This window comes from Danio rerio, chromosome 9, assembly GCF_052040795.2.
Source record: "Danio rerio strain M-AB ecotype USA chromosome 9, GRCz13ab, whole genome shotgun sequence".
Classification (NCBI taxonomy): Eukaryota; Metazoa; Chordata; class Actinopteri; order Cypriniformes; family Danionidae; genus Danio; species Danio rerio.
In genome coordinates, this window is record NC_141029.1 from 28,323,917 (window position 1) to 28,342,442 (window position 18,526).

Here is an 18,526-nt window from a genome sequence, read left to right on the forward strand (position 1 = left end):
AAAGAAATGTATATAGGCGTCACATGCAGGTGGGATAAAGACAGGAAAAGGAGATGTGGAAACATACATTTTCTTTTATTAAGTTAAATTCAAAGCAAGATGAGTTGAACTGAACTGAGGGTTGAAAACAAACTAAACAAGAAGCAGGTGCACAAAGCAATCTATCACCATGGAAACTAATATTTATTCACTTTTTAAGATATCAGAATAAGGCTCAATGTACTGTATTACAGAATTTCAGTCAATCATTTTCTTTTCGGCTTAGTCCCTTTATTCATCAGGGGATGCCACAGCGGAATGAACCGCCAACTTATCCAGCATATGTTTTATGCAGCATATGCCCTTCCAGCTTCAACTCATCACTGGGAAACACAAATTCACACACATACACTATGGACAATTTAGCTTACCCAATTCACTTATATCACATGTCTTTGGATTGTGGGGGAAACCGGGGCACCTGGAGGAAACCCACACCAAGACAGGGAGAACATACAAACTCCACTCAAAAATGCCAACTGACCCAGCCGGGGCTTGAAACGACCTTGTTGTGAGACGATCGTGCTACCCACTGCACCACCATGATGCCATTACAGAATTTTTTTTATTATATATATATATATATATATATATATATATATATATATATATATATATATATATATATATATATATATATATATATTTTTTTTTTTTTTTTACAACCGTTTACGAGGTTTTACATTTAATTTGAATTCATATTGCTTTGCATTGATATACAGCTGAGATGGATTCAGATTGCAAGTGTGTTTATTGACCTGTGGTCAAAAATCACAGAGTAATAGAGTCCAAAAACAGTGTAAAAAAAGAGTTCACGAAATGTGTGCTGATAGCGTCCAGAGGTCATCCCACCGAAAGTCCTGCCAAGACACAGAGTAACGATAAATGTAAATTTATGATGATATCGGTGATGATAAAAATGTGTGCGAATGGACAAACAAGCAGGCTGAGCACATTGTAAAGCATCTGAAATGTTGTTTTTTGTCATTCTAAAACACCTTAACCATTTCAGTATTAGTGTTTTTATATTATTAATTACCTCCAGAACTGTTGCGCATCTTTGTTCCGTGTCTTACGCCTTCAAACACCACCACGCGTTCATTGTGTGTCTGCATTTGTCTTCTGAGGCGCAAGTCATTTACTAAATGAAAAGAAGATTTACGTAGTTTCTCCTACCGCAGTAAATTCCATTTTCACTGTTGATATTTGGTGCCAGATAATCAAAAAGTGATGATTTTGTTCTCTTTGACATGTTGGATGGAAACGCTGCTTTATTACCACATCTTTTATGCAATATTCCAGTTTTGCGCATTCATTTATTAAGTATTTTTGGACATAAACATAGCTATTGTAACAATAGCCATGATAATTAGCTGGGTGGTTGATCAGAACAGCTGATCAGCATAGCAATAATTCACATGACCACAACAACAACGACACGCCTCAATAATGCACGTGGAATAAGCAAAACATAAGCATGTGACAACAACACACTTAACTTAACTTTATTTTGAAGAAGTACATATTTAAGTAATAGTTCACTAAGGCGAATAAAAAATCATTAAAAAAATCTTTATATAATTAAAGAAATTAATAATAAAAATCTGAATTGAGACTTAAGAAATGTACTGAAAATTCGTCTTCACATTAAATTATTAAAAATATATATTAGACATATTTCACAACAGTAGTTATTTTACCTTAAGCGACAACAGGCAATGCAGCCTCGGTAAGCAGAAGAGACTTGTTTCAAACCATTAAAAAGCCTAGCTATGCAGCCCACTCTTTTCAGCAGTGCATTGGAGATAACCCTGCTGCTATGGCTGTAAACAGACCATAATTGCTTTGCTTGATTAATGCCTCTTCACGTGTTGGTCTTGCAGACCTTTCTTGTAGGCATTTCTTGGCCAGAATAAGCTACAAATTGGACCATGCCGATAGTCAAAAGTCTGGCTGCGGGAGACAAACTGCCATCTGACCCGTCATCCTGAGTCTCAGCGAGGCTCCTGTGTTCACGGCTCGTGGAGGATTTGTATCCCAGTGGCTGGTAAACAGGCAATCGATCAGAACGACTTGCATACAAACAAACCTGAATGCAGACTCACACCTCGCTATAGGGGAGAGAGATAGATTGATCGTAATTGGTGGGTGGGAAGAGCTTATGTACGGGAGTGAAATGTATGATAGAGGAAGACGTGTGGAGATAAATGCACAGGTGATTGAGGGGCCGCATCCAATTTCTAGCAAGACTCCATGCTTCTGTCTTTGCGCGCTTATGCATTTATGGAAATGAGTTTCCTGATAATGACTAGCAATGTTGAGGATAGTTACTTCAAATAAGTAATCAATAACAGATTACTAATTATTACATAATTGCAACTGCATTTTATTTACTTATCAGAAAAGTTACTAATTTACTCAATACATTTTATGTATACTTATTTTATACTTATATATACTAAATCTACATGCATAAATGATTGAAACTAAACTCTTAATTCTTTCAATGTAAGTCAAACTGGGCCGTTTTCGTTTCAAGAAATTAGCTTTTAAAATTGAAACTAAATATTTAATATATATAATATTATATATAAAATGTATTATAAGGATGCTCCGATCATTCATCATCATCCATCAGGATTTTTCAGCTGATACTGAGTATCGATTCCTTGTCATGGTGATTGGCTAATACATTTATATAACAATGCATAACCACAGTTAACTTTTAAGTATGATCATCTTGCCTTACCTAAAATAATAAATTAAGGATGCATACACGTAATGGTCAGAAGCAGCTTTACAAAAATAAATGAGATAAAACAGATTAAAAATGGTAATAATGTAATTTGGAAACATTGCTCATGTGTTGTAGCGCTGCTGATGCATAACCCGGGAACATAACCAGGATGCATCTTCCTCTGCTTGTAAACTTGTTAACAGACACTTGCGATCAGTTCATGACATCGGCCAGATCAACAAGTAACAAATGCAGTCATGGAATGTGATTATCGGCCGATATCTATCTTCAGCCGATTGATCGGAGCATCCATATTATATTATATTGGTATACATTCATTGTTCATGAAGCATCTATAGTTGTCTGACAAATAAAATATTCTTTAGTTGAAAAATGTTGTTAATATGCTAAATATTAGAATAATAAAAAATATATATATTTACATTTACTCTGGTTCTCTAAATTTAACCCAATATCGCCATAAACTAATTTCTCAATATTCATATATTTTAATTAGGCAATTGTATTTTATATATTATTATATTTGAATTAATGCAGTTCTTTGATGAATGATAAATGTTCTTTAGTTTTTTACTACTAATAATGAGTAATATAAGTTATATGCAAATATACAACATTTTATCTTATTGCACAGCATACTCCAATAATATCCATTTTTTATATTTCCTCTTTAATTTATTTTATATCTTTTATTGTGTGTGGTTGTCCGAGCTAGTCATTAGCAATTTTTCACTGTAAGTGGAACTAAAATCTCACTTTCATCTAAAAACTCTCTTTCTGACAGCAGTGAGTGTCTACAATAACACCTAATTGAGATCAAATGGGTGTTCTGATAACTGTAGATGGCAAATATATGTTTCTAAATTGATATGTGAGGCTAAAGGCTACTTATGCATCAATTACTGCAATAAAAGCATGTTATGCCTGAAATACCAGAGACATCTTAAAGAACTTAATCATGTCTGATTATAATCTTTTATTTATTTGATTTCATATTTCATCAGTTCATCTGTTTCATACTGTGTATATGTGATCTATATGCAGTATATAAATATATATACAGTTGAAGTAAGAATTATTAGCCCTCTTTTGAATTTTCTTTTTCTTTTAAACATTTCCCTAATGATGTTTAATAATAGAGCAATGTCATTTTTACAGTATGTCTGACAATATTTTTTTTCTTCTAAAGAGTCTTGTTGTTTTATTTTGGCGAGAATAAAATCAGTTTTTCATTTTTAAAAACCCATTTTAAAGTCAAAATTATTAGCCCCTTTAAGCTATATTTTGTCTACAGAACAAACCATTGTTATGCAATGACTTTTCTAATTACTCTAACCTGCCTAAGTAACCTAGTTAAGCCTTTAAACGCCACTTTAAGCTGCATAGAAGTGTCTTGAAAAATATCTAGTAAAACATTAGTGCTTAACAGTAGAGTGAGACAGGAGAGAACATTCAAACCTCCTCAGATTGTTAAAGCTCAATCTTTCTAAATAATTGTGACGTAAACACATGGAAATTAATCAGGCATCAGTGTTTTTATGAATGTCCTATTAAGTTGTAAAGGAGTTGTTTTGTGTGCTCCTGTTATAATTCAAGTTAAGTAGATTCAGCTGAATAAGTTGCTGTGTTTCTATGTTAAATTAAAATCATACAATTGTAAACAGCCAGCTAATTAAGGCACTGAATTTACACACACATACACTTACACACACACGGGTGTGTGATAGGTTTAGGTATTGTGTTTGTAGGTACATTATTAGGTACAAATATTGTTTGGTTGTTAAAACAAAGTATTTTAAAATTCCCCACAATTCACAGAAGCTTAAAATATATTTGTGTCTGTGTACATTCATGCAATCTTTACCCTTCAAAGAAAATGTTTACCTTAATATTTCTCTGTGTTTTCAAGACCAGCTTGGTTTTCTCCACTGATTTTCCAATCAATAATTATGTGTTTGTGAACATCACACAATATATCTCAAATACATCAAAGTGAGTGAGAATATGTGCTTTCCCTTTTTTTTTTTTTTTTTTTTTACTTTTTTTTCTTTCTTTCTCTTCCCCTCCCTTTTCTTCCTCCATGACTCATTTTATCCAGGATCGATTTTCCCGCAGGCTATAATCAGGCCAGGCCTTTCATGTCAGCCCTTTGTGACATTAGGGGAAGGTGTCTGGACCGCCTGAAGGACCCCATGTGCTTTCAGAACAGGGTCGTCCCTACAGTGAGTGTGCGCTCTTTAGCCACAGGGTTCAGCTTCATGTGTCTGCACTGCATCTTTTGATAAAAGAAAACACAGCCAATTTAGGAGAGTACTCTTGTGTAGTGTTACAGTATGATCAAACATCATAGTGTGTGACATGGCATCACATTTTGGTGTCCACATCTAATTAAATTTACAAACATCCTGAAAAAAGTATAGGTAAAAAGCAAAGTACATTGAAGTGTGCACTATAATGGTTCAAAAAGGGCTAGATGATATTACAAAAAGGGGCAGCAGAGTGGTGCAGTGGTTAGCATGATCGCCTCACAGCAAGGAAGTGACGGCTGGGTCAGGTACCATTTCTGTGTGGAGTTTGCATGTTCTCCTTGTGTTCGCATGGGTTTCCTCCGGGTGCTCCAGTTTCCCCCACAGTCCAAAGACATGCACAATAGGTAAACTGAATAAGCCAAAATGTACGTGTGTGATTGTAATTGTGTATGGGTGTTTCCCGGTGTTGGCTTGCAGCTTGAAGGGCATCTGCTGCGTAAAAAAACATATGCTGGATAACTTAACAGTTCATTCCGCTGTGGTGACCCCTGGTTAATAAAGAGATAATCCGAAAAGAGAATGAATAAATGATAAAGCAAAAAAATAAATAAATAAAATAAAAATCACAACATAATCATCAAGCATAGATGTCACGATAGCTCAAGTACGTGTTAGTACATGTTTCTTTAAATTCAGTCAGTTTTTTAGAACTAAATGTTTAATACCAACATAAAATAACAACAAAAGAAATAAACTTTGCTAAAAATTAAAATGAAATATGCAAACATTGTACATTGCGTAAACATTGAGTAGGGGTTTAATTTCAGCATCCTGATTCGGATGCCAAATTTGCTGTTGCTGTCATCCAGGTGGATGCTGCACATTGGTGGTTGATGAGGTGAACCCCCCACACACACCCCCAAAAAAATGTGTAAGCACTTTGAGTGTCCACAAAAGTGCTATATAAATATAAGGAATTATTATGATTATTCAAAATTGGAGTAATTGACATTTCTGTCTGCGTCCAATTGTGGCGTTTAAGATTGAAGACATACAAATGATGAAAAAGTATACTAAACAATAGAACATAATATAAAACAATATACTTTTGGGGTATATTTGATGAGTTCCATCTGAGATTTCCATCGAAAATGAAAAATTTTCTCAGCCTCCTTTGCTTATGTTGAATTATTTAACTTTAAAGACTAGGAAAAAGACATATTCTTTGCCACAAAGTGATATTACTGAACATACACATAGGAGCTTGATAAAAATTCAAATTTTAGAGTTAACTTTCGGACGGCATTTAAAGGTTTTTACATCCAAACACTTCATTTCCATATTGCACAACCTTAGTTTTGAAACACTTGATAAAATAATAATAACACTAATAATAAGATGCCAAAATATTTGTGAAATAATGTTAGATTTGTCTAGTTATGAAGTTCATGGTCATTAAGATTAAAAATATTTTGCTGGCAAATGGATAAAATGTTAAATGTTTTTAAATTGATAAAAATATTGTTTTTTATTAATAAATTAATAAAAAATAAATAATATTTAAAAGATTTAAATTGATTAGTATTTTGATGTTGTATTATTAAATTGTTTCATTTCTTATTATTATTATTGTTTATTGTTTTTTATTAATATTAATAATAATAATACATTTTATTAAAAGCAGCCTTTCTGGCAACTCAAGGAGTATAATAAAGCAAGAGCAATAAAACAACAAGAGAAATAATAAAAACATACACAGCAATAGTGCAGATAAAATTAATTAATTATTAACTATTAGAAGCCATCTTAAATAAGTGAGTTTTGAGTCTTGATTTGAATAGTTTGAGGGAGTCAATGTTTCTGATGGCAGGTGGTAGTGAGTTCCAAAGCTGAGAAATAGAGCGGCTAAATACTCTGCTGCCCATAGACGATAGACAAGCAGAGGGAACAGACAAGTGGAGGGAGGAAGAAGATCGCAGGGTGCGAGAAGGAACAGAAATGTGGATGAAGGCAGACAAATATGGAGAGGCGAGATTGTGCATGGCTTTGAATGTTAACATCAGGTAACCAATGAAGCTGCTGCATGACAGGGGTGATGTGATTTTAATATTATAATGTAATTAATTTAAATGAATGTTTACACTTTATATAAAAATAAATTATATATTGTTTAAATAGTAAATTGATTAAATATAATATTATGCGTTACAGAAATTAAGTGTTGAATTGGCATTTTTTCATTCTCATCTTTGCTAAAATTAACACATTTTTAATAATTGCGTCATTTAAAACTTTAGTATACCTTTTACAACTGCAAGACTCCAAGGCATCAGATTGGTCTTTATGCATTCATGTGTGTACATCAGAGACAACTGGGAATGGCTACAACACTTAACTACTTACACTAACATGACTAAACCCAAACAAAATAAAGGAAATGGACACTTTTTCTAATTAGTTATGATTTGTTAAAACTCTACACCATCGAGAACATCTCGGTAAGTTGTTTATAGTTTTAAGTACGATTGCTAATGTGTGTTTTTAGTCTCATATTCACTGCTACTGTGGAAATGTGCTTTATTTTCCATCTGACTTCAAGTTTAAACAGATTGCTATAGACAAACATCCCTAATGTGCTTATTGCTTTTTCAAGTTTACAGATGTTTCCTAGTATTTGTTTAAATCTTTCTTTTTCCTGCTTCGTGCCAGTCACCCTTTGCCACACACACTCCTCGAACCCTCACAGGAATAATCTCAGCGGTTCAGAGGTCAGTCTAGCAGAGAGTCTCCTGGCTAGTTCATATTTCGCGTTCCTCAAGCACGTAATATCTCTCATTACACTTTTCGGTGCGAAGGTCATTTAGGCCCAGGCTTAAATTGAGAAGTGACGGCCTACATAAGAGCCCTAAGGAGGGAGGGAGAAGACCCCACTTAGCCAGGATCAGAGCCATTCCTTGGGTTAGCGGACTGACCCGTGTGCCCCGTCTGGACTAGCTGTAATTATATTAGCACAGGCGCTAGAAGCGTTAGCTTAAGCTCCGATAGTTTTTCCCAGACTTTGGCTTTTCAACACCAGCTGATATGAAGGGGGCCCTGTATTTCGAGTTATTATGGAAAGCCCCTATCATCAAATCTATTTGTAGGACAAGGTCGCGTCACATCACGACGAGATGAAGGGATTAAGATCGCTGTCTCTTTCGCACTCGCTGATGTGTTTTTTTTTATTCTCAGCTGTGATTCACAGAGTAAGGATGGAGGGTGATTGGCAGCTGTTGCCCACCCGGGATGGGAACGACGAAATGTGGGGTCCTTTCTCATACTTAGTAAGCTGTGCCGTGTTTTGTTAAATATATTCACAAAGTTCCATGATTTATTGTAATAGATAGATAGATAGATAGACAGACAGACAGACAGACAGACAGACAGACAGACAGACAGACAGACAGACAGACACAGACAGACAGACAGACAGACAGACAGACAGACAGACAGACAGACAGACAGACAGACAGACAGATAGATAGATAGATAGATAGATAGATAGATAGATAGATAGATAGATAGATAGATAGATAGATAGATAGATAGACAGACAGACAGACAGATAGAAGGATGGATGGATGGATGGACGAACGGACAGACATATGAACAGATAGATAGATAGATAGATAGATAGATAGATAGATAGATAGATAGATAGATAGATAGATAGATAGATAGATAGATAGATAGATAGATAGATAGATAGATAGATAGATAGATAGATAGATAGATAGATAGATAGATAGATAGATAGATAGATTTGTACAATCATAGTCTGTAGATATTAGCTGTACAATGGTCAATAAACAAATAATGGCAGAAGAAAGGTATTCAGTGCCATATTTAAAAAGCCATAGTTGTCATGTTAATGTTGTCTGGACCTAAACAGGTTATCATTGAAATTCCAGCATTCGATTTAACTCAGTGATGTACGTTAAAGCACCTTTTTGCTTGTTTAGTCATGTGGTTGTGTTTGGTTAAATGACCAGAGGCGTGCCCTGTGACCTCTGAGTATCTCAACTGATTTGACCTTTGACCTTTGCTGGTGAGAGAGCCCTAACCTCTAAAAATATCGCACATCGTAATGGAGCAATCAGTGACGGACCCCCCAAGGAGCTCTACAATACCTGAAAAAAATGCTAGAATGACAGAACCCCCTGAAAAATACCCTCAATGCACATATGTGTGTTTTTGGGTAGATATTTGAATTTAAACTTTAATTCATAGCCATTAAAATTGTGTTGTATCCTAGTGATATGAGTATGGGTGAAATTAGACGTCTGGATCTGCCAAAGTCGTTTTTTTTTTTTTTTTTTTTCTTTTCGTTAATAAATCATCTCTAGTGGCTTCATGGCAAAGTAAAATATCGATTAAATGCACACTTAAGAGTCTCTGTGAAAGTAGTATGTCATCTGTCTATTTTTTTGCCTAGCAATATAGATTTATTTAATTTATTTTAATTTATTTCATTATTTTTGTTACGATTATACATTTTTGACATATCGATTTTCACATAGTGTGTAGTGTTTGAATGGACAGTATACGATTTAAGACAATGTCAGGTTTACTTAGTTCTGGACACATGGCGTTCTGGACAATCTGGACATGCCGTTAGCTTTGATGTGAAAGTCAGTGACAGAGAAGCAACGTCCATTTCATCCTTTTATGAGACTTCAACAACAAAAATTATATATAATTGTCTCTGATATATAGTGATATTATAGTTTGTTGTCTCTATATATATTGTTTAATTTATGAAAATGTTATGAAATTGTAGCTATATGATGATTTTACTGTAAAGGAATGTATAGTCGGAAAACATGCATTTTGTGAGTAATGTTTTCTTACACTGTAGTTTTCTAGCAGTGATAGGGGTTGAGTTTAGTACTAACATTGCCAAGGTCATAGATTCAGTTCCCAGCGAATATATACTATATAAATTGAGTGCAAAGTAAGTGCCTTTGGATAGAAGCACCTGCCAAATGCATGAAATGAATGACATGTCAGTGGAGAAACATGCTTTTTTCTCTCATGAAGTGGAGATTTGGGATCTACAAGTAGAAGCTAATCTGGCTATGCTAACCAACAAATTGATTGTCTTTATTATTCTTTATGTTTTATTATTATTATTATTATTATTATTATTATTTAGCTAACTAAACATTGTACCTTTACGAGAGCAGTTCCAATGACGACCTTCCAATGTGCTGTCAATTTTCCATCCATCTCTCTCTCTCTCTCTCTCTCTCTCTCTCTCTCTCTCTCTCTCTCTCTCTCCCTCTCTCTCTCTCTCTCTCTCTCTATGTTGTAACTGCGTTTTGAGGACATAACTGGAGGCCGTGGATCAGAAATATATCTCCTGTGAATATACTGTGGCGTGGTTTGAGAGTTTAATCAAGCTCTACTATCTGTACGTGGCAGTTGGTGGCGTGCTACATTAGCTTGTTCCCAGAGGATGTGATCGAAATGGAGCTTGCCTGCCAGCTAATTACACAGCTTCTGCAAATTACAGCGACCTTCGGCAACCCCATGTTAACGCTACTAGCGAGGAATGTTTGTTTCATATATTTAACTGCTGTATCTGCACATGAAAAGATGAGATCCATCTATGTTAATTTCTCAGTACAGACAAAGCACTTCTGTTGTGTTTATGCACATGTACACACACATACACACAAATACACACACACACACACACACACACACACACACACATAGTGTGTTGAATATAAGTAGCATACATTTTAAATAATAAAAATAACGTTTTCCTCAAAACAGCTGTTTTCAGTATTAGTGACAGTAATACGAAATGTTTGTAAGCATAAAATTATCATATTATAATGATTTCTGAAGAATCATGTGACACTGAAGACTGGAGTAATGGCTGATAAAAATTCACCTTTTTATCACTTGAATAAATTACAGAAAAAAAAAGTATTCAGAATTTTTAGAATTTTTGGTTGGTTTGTCGGTCAATTGAGTGGTCGGTTGGTTGGTTAGTCGATCAGTCCATTGGTTGGTCAGCTAGTTGGTCAGTTGGTCGATTGGTTGATTGATTAATTGGATTGTTTTTTGGTTGGTTTGTCAATCGATTGATTGGTCACATGGTTGGTTGAGTTAGTTGGTTGGTTGGTGGCTTGGTCGGTCGGTTCATTGGTTGGTCAGTTGGTTGATTGGTTGGTTGGTTGGATTGTTGTTAGGTTGGTCAGTCAGTCCAATGGTTGGTCAATTGGTTGCTTGGTTGGTTGGTCAATTGGTTGGTTGATTGGATTGTTGTTTGGTTGGTTAGTCAGTCGGCCGATTGGTTGGTTGGACGGTCGGTTGGTTTGCTGGTCGGTTGATTGGTTGGTTGGTTGGTTGGTTGGTTGGTTGGTTGATTGGTTGGTTGGTTGGTTGGTTGGTTGGTTGGTTGATTGGTTGGTTGGTTGGTTGGTTTGCTGGTCGGTTGATTGGTTGGTTGGTTGGTTGGTTGGTTGGTTGGTTGATTGGTTGGTTGGTTCTTCGGTCGATTGGTTGGTCGATTGGTTGATCGGTTGATTGCTTGGTTGGTTGGTCGGTTGGTTGGTTGGTCGGTCGGTCGATTGGTTGAATGGTCGGTTGGTAGGTTGGTTGGTCAGTGGGTTAGTTAGTTAGTTGGTTGGTTGAGTGTAAAATAATTGATTGTCAAATCATTGATTGTCCTGCCATAGTAAACAAAAGATCATATATAACATGGAAAAAAGGCATGGCTGTTCTCTCTCTTACACCCATTTAGTGGATATTAAATCACACAAAAAAACAAAGTTGGTTGGTTGGTCGGTTGATTGAATGATTGGTTTGTTAGTCGGTCGGTCGGCTGGTTGGTTGATTAGTTGGTTGGTCGGTCAATTGGTTGGTGAGTGGGTCAGTCGGTTGGTTGTTTGATTGTCAAATAAGTCCATGGAGAACAGAAGAGCATATATAGCATGGAAATAAATGTATTATTGTTTGCTCATTATTGTTATTTTACTGTTACATGTACATTTAATGACTCCACTGTGTTGTTTGCTGTTTACTCTGTTACACCAAATCAGTGGATATTAATCACACGCAAAAGCAAAGTTTATGTGTTATTCGTGAAGCCATGCTCTGCTTATCTGATGCCATAAAAAGCTTCGACAGTGTTCACACATGCACTTATGTACAATTATTCTGCTAACATGCTGCATTGATTTAATAAATGAGCCGCCTTTTGTAGCAGCAAGGCTATTTTGAGGAGCACTTTAACATATTTATGGACACAATAACAGTAAGGCCATTACAGGTGGATGCTGGGTAAATGTGATTTGCAGGACATCCTGCAGTTTTTATTAAATCAATCAGACAAGAGGTTTTGTGTGGTTAAATCTCAGCCAACCACTGTTTGTGTGTGTGTGCTGATTATCCATGAGTATTACATCTAGCAAGACTTTGGACTAGGGATGTCTAAAATAGCATGCTTTTTGGTACTTACTACATTTGGTTATATTAGTTTTATAGCCATTTAAAGGTATATATATATATATATATATATATATATATATATATATATATATATATATATATATATAAATGTATATAAAGGTGTGTGTATGTGTGTTTGTGTATATATATATATATATATATATATATATATATATATATATAATGCATGTGTATAGTATACAGTAAAACAATACACATTATATATGCCATGTTGTCTCTGCCATGTGATCTACAGTATACATGTTATGTGATTAATTTAATGCAGATTAGCAGAGAGTGAAGTGTCTACTGGATTCACACTTCTAAATCTCGCTAGGTAGTCATCCATCTAGTCGACTGATAGATCAGTCATCTGATTATTTTCATCTGGACTTTTATGCAGACTGTAAAGTCATTCATATCACATAGTATTTTTGCCTATAGTATAATAGTAGGCATATTTAGATAAAGAGATTGTCTAATATTCGCTAGCAAGGCAGTTTTACAATCTGAATGTACTTTTTTAGTAGATTTTGAGAAGTCTGGATCCATGCTCATGCTAATACCGCCCACAGTCTCTTGTGCCACAGAAGTGGAGTTGTTTCTGGAGAATCCCAGAAGCAAAAGTTTCACATAAGTTTCTAAAAAAAACAAAACAGTACTTTTTAAAGATAACAAATTTAGCATTATGTCAATGCGTTTTAGCATACTTCTCTTGTAAACAATATCAATTGATGATTATTAAGTTATTTCCTAAATAGTGGCAAAATTACACTGCAAAGAAATATGTTAATTAACAATTTTCCATAGCTTGTAATTTAAATGTGTTTTCATTCAAGTTTCTAAAATGTATTAACAGTGCAAAGTGATTTCATTAACATTTTTAGTACTTTGGAATGAAATATTGCCTGTATTAGTAATGTAACTGACTAAATAGAAATCGTTGTTGTTGTTTTTTCTTTAATTTTTTCACATTACTATGTATGTCTAAAAAGTCAGTTTGTTACATTTTCAACATACACATTTGTCATACCAGATATCAAGGTCTCATGCAATTCAAAAGTGATATAAATAAAACACTAGATTAACAAATTTAGTTATACTGTGTATTATAATATTAAGTGCATTTATTATCGTATAAATATACAAGCACTATAAAGAGTTTTCAACTAGACTCAACTGTAAATTTTAGTCCACTTAATATAAGTTCTAACTGCTCATTTTGATAAAGGAACAATGTGTAAAGCAGCCAATTTCACATTGCTTGGGGGCCGGCAATTTTAACATCAATGATAATAGTCCAGCTGCATCAATTTGGTAACTCATCCAGATAACTGCATAGCAGTCTTTTATAAAAGTTTGCAAAGACATGAGAAAAGTGCAGTAAAAGGGAATATCCAGAGACTGGAGTTTCCTCGGAAGCACTCATTAGCCTGCTAGCTTGTTAAAGCCTTTGTTTCCCAGTGGACTGATATAAACCTGTGTTCATTCTAAACCCGTATGACTTTCTTTCTTCTATGGATTAAAACAGAATGTCCTGTCAGATTTTATCTATACAATGAAAGAATGACAACATCTGATATTGCAATATTTTATACTTCTGCTAAATATTGCGATATGAATACAGTTTTTCAAGATAAATAGCTCTATTTGGCCATTTTCTGGGGTTTCTTACAGTATTCAGGTACAGTAATCAAAAATTCTTACTTTGCATTGTTTCGTTTCTAGTCCAAATATCGAAAAAATAAACAATTAGAACAAGTAGAAATATTACAATTTTCCATCTTCAGAAGTTTTCCTTAAAACAAGCCAAATGATCTGCCATTAGGGTAAGTAAAATAATCTTGTTTTCACTTTTTTTTTTCCTCATATAAATTCTTTATAAATAATTACATTTTTAAACATCATATTTTTTTGTGCCCAAATGTTTTATGTAAAAGTCATTGGGGTCCAATACAATACTGCACTCCACTGTACAGAAAAGCATTACCTTTCTAAAAAAGATGATCAACTTTCTATGAATTTTCCAAAATAAATTATGGGTATTGTCAATATATGTTTAGATCAATCTGTTTAGTCTTACATTATAAGCGTAATCATGGTTAAATCCAGCATAATATATACAGCATATGCCAATCAAATGCTATCACTTTTTGCAGTAAGTACAATTTTTCCTATAATTAGCATGTTCCTTGATTTCTTTTCCTATGATTCATCGACTTTGCAAGCATCAAATGACCCAGTAGTACTGATATAAACATGCTGGGTCAGATGAGACACACACACACACACACACACACACACACACACACACACACACACACACACACACACACACACACACACACACACACACACACACACACACACAGTAAGACATCAGTGCTGTTGATTTCTGCTTGTCACAGAATAAAATGCTCTACTTGGAGCATCACACATTTCATGATTTATTCACAACATTCTGTGGCCCATCTGACTCTTTGGCACAGATGGACAGACACACACACACTCACACACACACACACACACACACACACACACACACACACACACACACACACACACACACACACACACACACACACACACACACACAGCATCTCTATTTATGAAGAGTATCTTGCTGCTGTTGTTGTTGTTTTACATCAAACCTATAATTCAAGTAAAATGTGGTGTTGTATTATTATAATGTCCCTTCCGAGTCCAAACACATGCTGTCTCCACTTCCTCGCCATGTCCTTCTTGTGTTTGGATAGACTGCCCGTGGAGAAATTGTGATGTTGACATGAAAAGCACAGCTAACTATCATATTCCCGTGTATGTGTGTATACCTGTCATGAAAAAACCCCATTGTGGTTGAATAGTGGATATTTCTGAGGGATGTTTACACAAACAGATGGTCTGGACCTCCATAGATTGACACACCATCTGCAAAAAAGTTACCATGGTTACTCATTTACAACCATAATCAGTTATTTACCTCACCTCACTTCACCCTTGGTATCTTGTCATCTCTCCTGTTTCAAAATGCATATTATATTTAATGTGTGTCAAACCTGTATGTCCATCCATCTATTGTCCATTTATTCATCCATCCATCTGTTTGCATATCCATCTGTCCATTCGTACATCTATCTGTCTGTTTGTCTGTCCATCCATGTATCCATCACAAACACACACCAGATCAGTTTAGTTCAGCAGTTCAGTTGCTGTTGCTTAGCAACCATAAACAGCCTACAGTTTAACAAACTCTATCAAGCTGTTATTAAAATGAATGCAATTTTTATGTGATGTCATTATGTGTACCTTTTGCAGTTCAAAGCATTGTCAGGCCATGTTTATTGAATTGTAGTTGTTTAGGATAAATTAAACCATAAAGGCAACTTTGCACAGTCTAAAATTGGGCTCCTTGTCAGTGCTTTCCACAGGTTTGAAATATACTTGCGGTGGTAGCTGAAATCAAACACACCTTTTACACACATCACATAAGTGGGACTCCTTTTTTAGCCCTGGAGTTTCAAGCAGACCGGCCCACCTCAGTTCACGACTGACTATATTAAAATAGGGTAATTTCCAATTCAGTTTCTAATGACACTATCATGTCTTTTTCAAGAAAACAGCTGCTTTAGAACTTCAGATGTTCAACAACCTTACAGTTTTATATGTCTTACGATAAAAAAAATAAATAAAAAAAATTACTTAGGTGAGGATCGAACACAGATCGTCAACGTCATTGCGCAACGTTAACTACTGGACCGCAATGGCACTGTTATGGTTGTGTGGCCGGAATAATAATTATATCATCATTACCATGCAGGCAGCATTGCTTATGGGGCTGCGAGGCAAAAAAATAAGAAGAGCGGAGCTGCGGCAAAATAATGAATAAAAAGAGTGAGGCTATGGTCAAATAGATAAGTAAATGAAAAAAAAAGTGCGATAGCTGATAGTGCAAGCAGCTAGAAACACCGGCCCTCACAGCCAAAAAAATGGAACGGCCCACCGGGTACTCTCCCGGTCCTCCCAATTGGCTAATCCGGGCCTGGTTAAATATATGCAACAAACAAAACATAATTTGATTTTAACATTTTTTTATTTATTTATAAACTGTTAGAAATTGTTTATTTTTTTTAATGGATTAAAGTAAAAAAAATCCACTATTGCTCTTTCTTTTATGTTATTTCAGAGCCATGTGCACCCACTGACAGGTAAAATCTCTTAATAAAAGTCACCTTTAAGGCAAGTCATTTGACTCTGCGGCCATCTTTGAAACACCTCTGGGGAAGTATGCTTGGGCATTCATTGTGTAATAAGAAACATCAAATTATTCTAAACTTTTTGCCAAGCTAATGATTACATTACCTGTTTGGAACCACCAATAAACCTAAATTACATGTCTCATTAGCTTCATTTTTATATACGTCCGAATCAGACAAAATCTGCATATTTTTTAAGGTTCCCTACTGAAAAAAAAAAGTGCTTAAACCAGCCTATTGGCTGTTTTTAACTGGTTAACCAGGCTGGTTTTAAAGAACTTTTGGTCACTTCCAGGCTGGTTTCCAGCCATTTCCAGCCTGGTCTTAGCTGATCAGCTAAAACCAGCTTGACCAGGCTGGGAGCCCAGCCTAAACCAGCTATGTCCAGCTTAAACCGGGCTGGTCAAGCTGGTTTTAGCTGGTCATTTTCCAGCCTGACCAGCTAAGACTAGGCTGGAAATGGCTGGAAACCAGCCTGGAAGTTGCCAAAACCCCTATAAAACCAGCTTGGTCAACCAGCTAAAACCAGCTAAAACCAGCCAACCAGTTTAGGCAGTTTAGGCCAGTTTAAGTAGTTTTTTTCAGTAGGGTTGCCCAAGCAAAAAAAAAAAAACGAGATCACAACATCAACCTCATTTATGGTCGTTCTACATATTGTCAATCTCTGAATAATGATTGTCTGGTCGCGCTGGTCTTCTGAAGTAATCCAAAACTTAGTCTTGATGGTAAATCCCCTCCAGAGATTTCATCGACTCTTTGTTTACAAGTTTGTGGGTGTTCTTGTAGTTGCTGTCATGTGATGTGCATTTGACAGGAAGAACTGTACCTCGCGTTTGTTTCAAACAGATTACAAACCAAAAATCTTTTGTTTTCAAGTGCACTTGATTCATTAAAAATAAAAATTTCAAGCGTTATTTTGATATATTTCTTATGTTTGTGAAACAATTAGCGAATTTGTTGACCAACAACCTGTTGGAAAAGCACACATCTGCAGAATCCCTGGTAGAAACGTCTGTCTATAGCAATCGCTCCCATGTAGGCGAGGCTTCCTGCGCCATATTGACTGTTACACTTTTCCCCATTCAAAACAATACAAGTGACATGTCTTGTGTTTTGTAGAGTCTGTCTTTATCTTGCTTTTAAGTTCAGGTTGCCTTATTGACATGATATTTTGTACAGTATTACCAAAGCATTTTAGATGCATAAAATAAGTAATATACTGACACCATTAAAATAACAAAATATACAGCAAAAGAGAAATAGACAGAAAAGAGGGATAAAAACAGACTTACACACTCAAAACAGTATAATAATTACAAGATTAAAATGTGTGGATTATTTAAATAAGGCAAATGATTTGATTAGCCATTTTTTAACTCTGTGCAAATATTTTACAGCCAATTTAGATTTTGTCCTCCCTCGTAATTTTGTCCTCTCCGAGTATTTAGTCAATTGTTTATGAATTGTTTAGATTAAAGAAATAATTATTTAATGTTTCTTACATGGCTGTGCACATAATATTGAGCAGATTTAGAAAGCGAAAGCAAAAGCCAATTGCCAAACAATTTAGTAGATTTAAAAAACCCTCGCCTTGCACAAAAATGTGATTCTCTGGGGGTCTGCAGAGCACGTGAGACTGCCTGTGAAAGTGTTGAAAGCTCTCACGCAGTACAAAATGAGTATACAAATTTTATTTATGGAGAAAACTACAAAGCACTGCAGTA

General features: G+C 35.2%; 1 protein-coding gene and 2 long non-coding RNA genes across 12 annotated transcripts in view; 2 read left to right on the top strand and 1 right to left on the bottom strand.

Moving 5' to 3' along the window:
- The window catches only part of LOC141376138 (uncharacterized), a 1,062,333-nt gene that overhangs the window by 356,234 nt on the left and 687,573 nt on the right, over nucleotides 1–18,526 (top strand). The window contains exon 8 of one of the 9 annotated variants that reach the window (XR_015499510.1): nucleotides 5,419–5,643. The exons of the other annotated variants lie outside the window; for them this stretch is intronic. The gene's annotated coding sequence lies outside the window, so the exon portion shown is untranslated. Of the gene's footprint in view, nucleotides 1–5,418; nucleotides 5,644–18,526 lie in introns of those variants that run through there. 9 annotated transcript variants of the gene reach the window in all.
- The window catches only part of LOC147842379 (uncharacterized), a 463,094-nt gene that overhangs the window by 316,869 nt on the left and 127,699 nt on the right, over nucleotides 1–18,526 (top strand). The gene's annotated exons all lie outside the window — the stretch shown is intronic.
- On the bottom strand, nucleotides 3,762–15,774 carry LOC141376139 (uncharacterized). 2 transcript variants are annotated; one of them, XR_015499595.2, is made up of 3 exons: nucleotides 15,606–15,774; nucleotides 15,381–15,477; nucleotides 3,762–5,072 (listed from the first exon to the last, which is right to left on the bottom strand). It is a non-coding gene; the product is annotated as an uncharacterized LOC141376139 (long non-coding RNA). The 2 variants fall into 2 exon arrangements; XR_015499596.1 differs by lacking the exon at nucleotides 3,762–5,072 and adding an exon at nucleotides 15,172–15,306.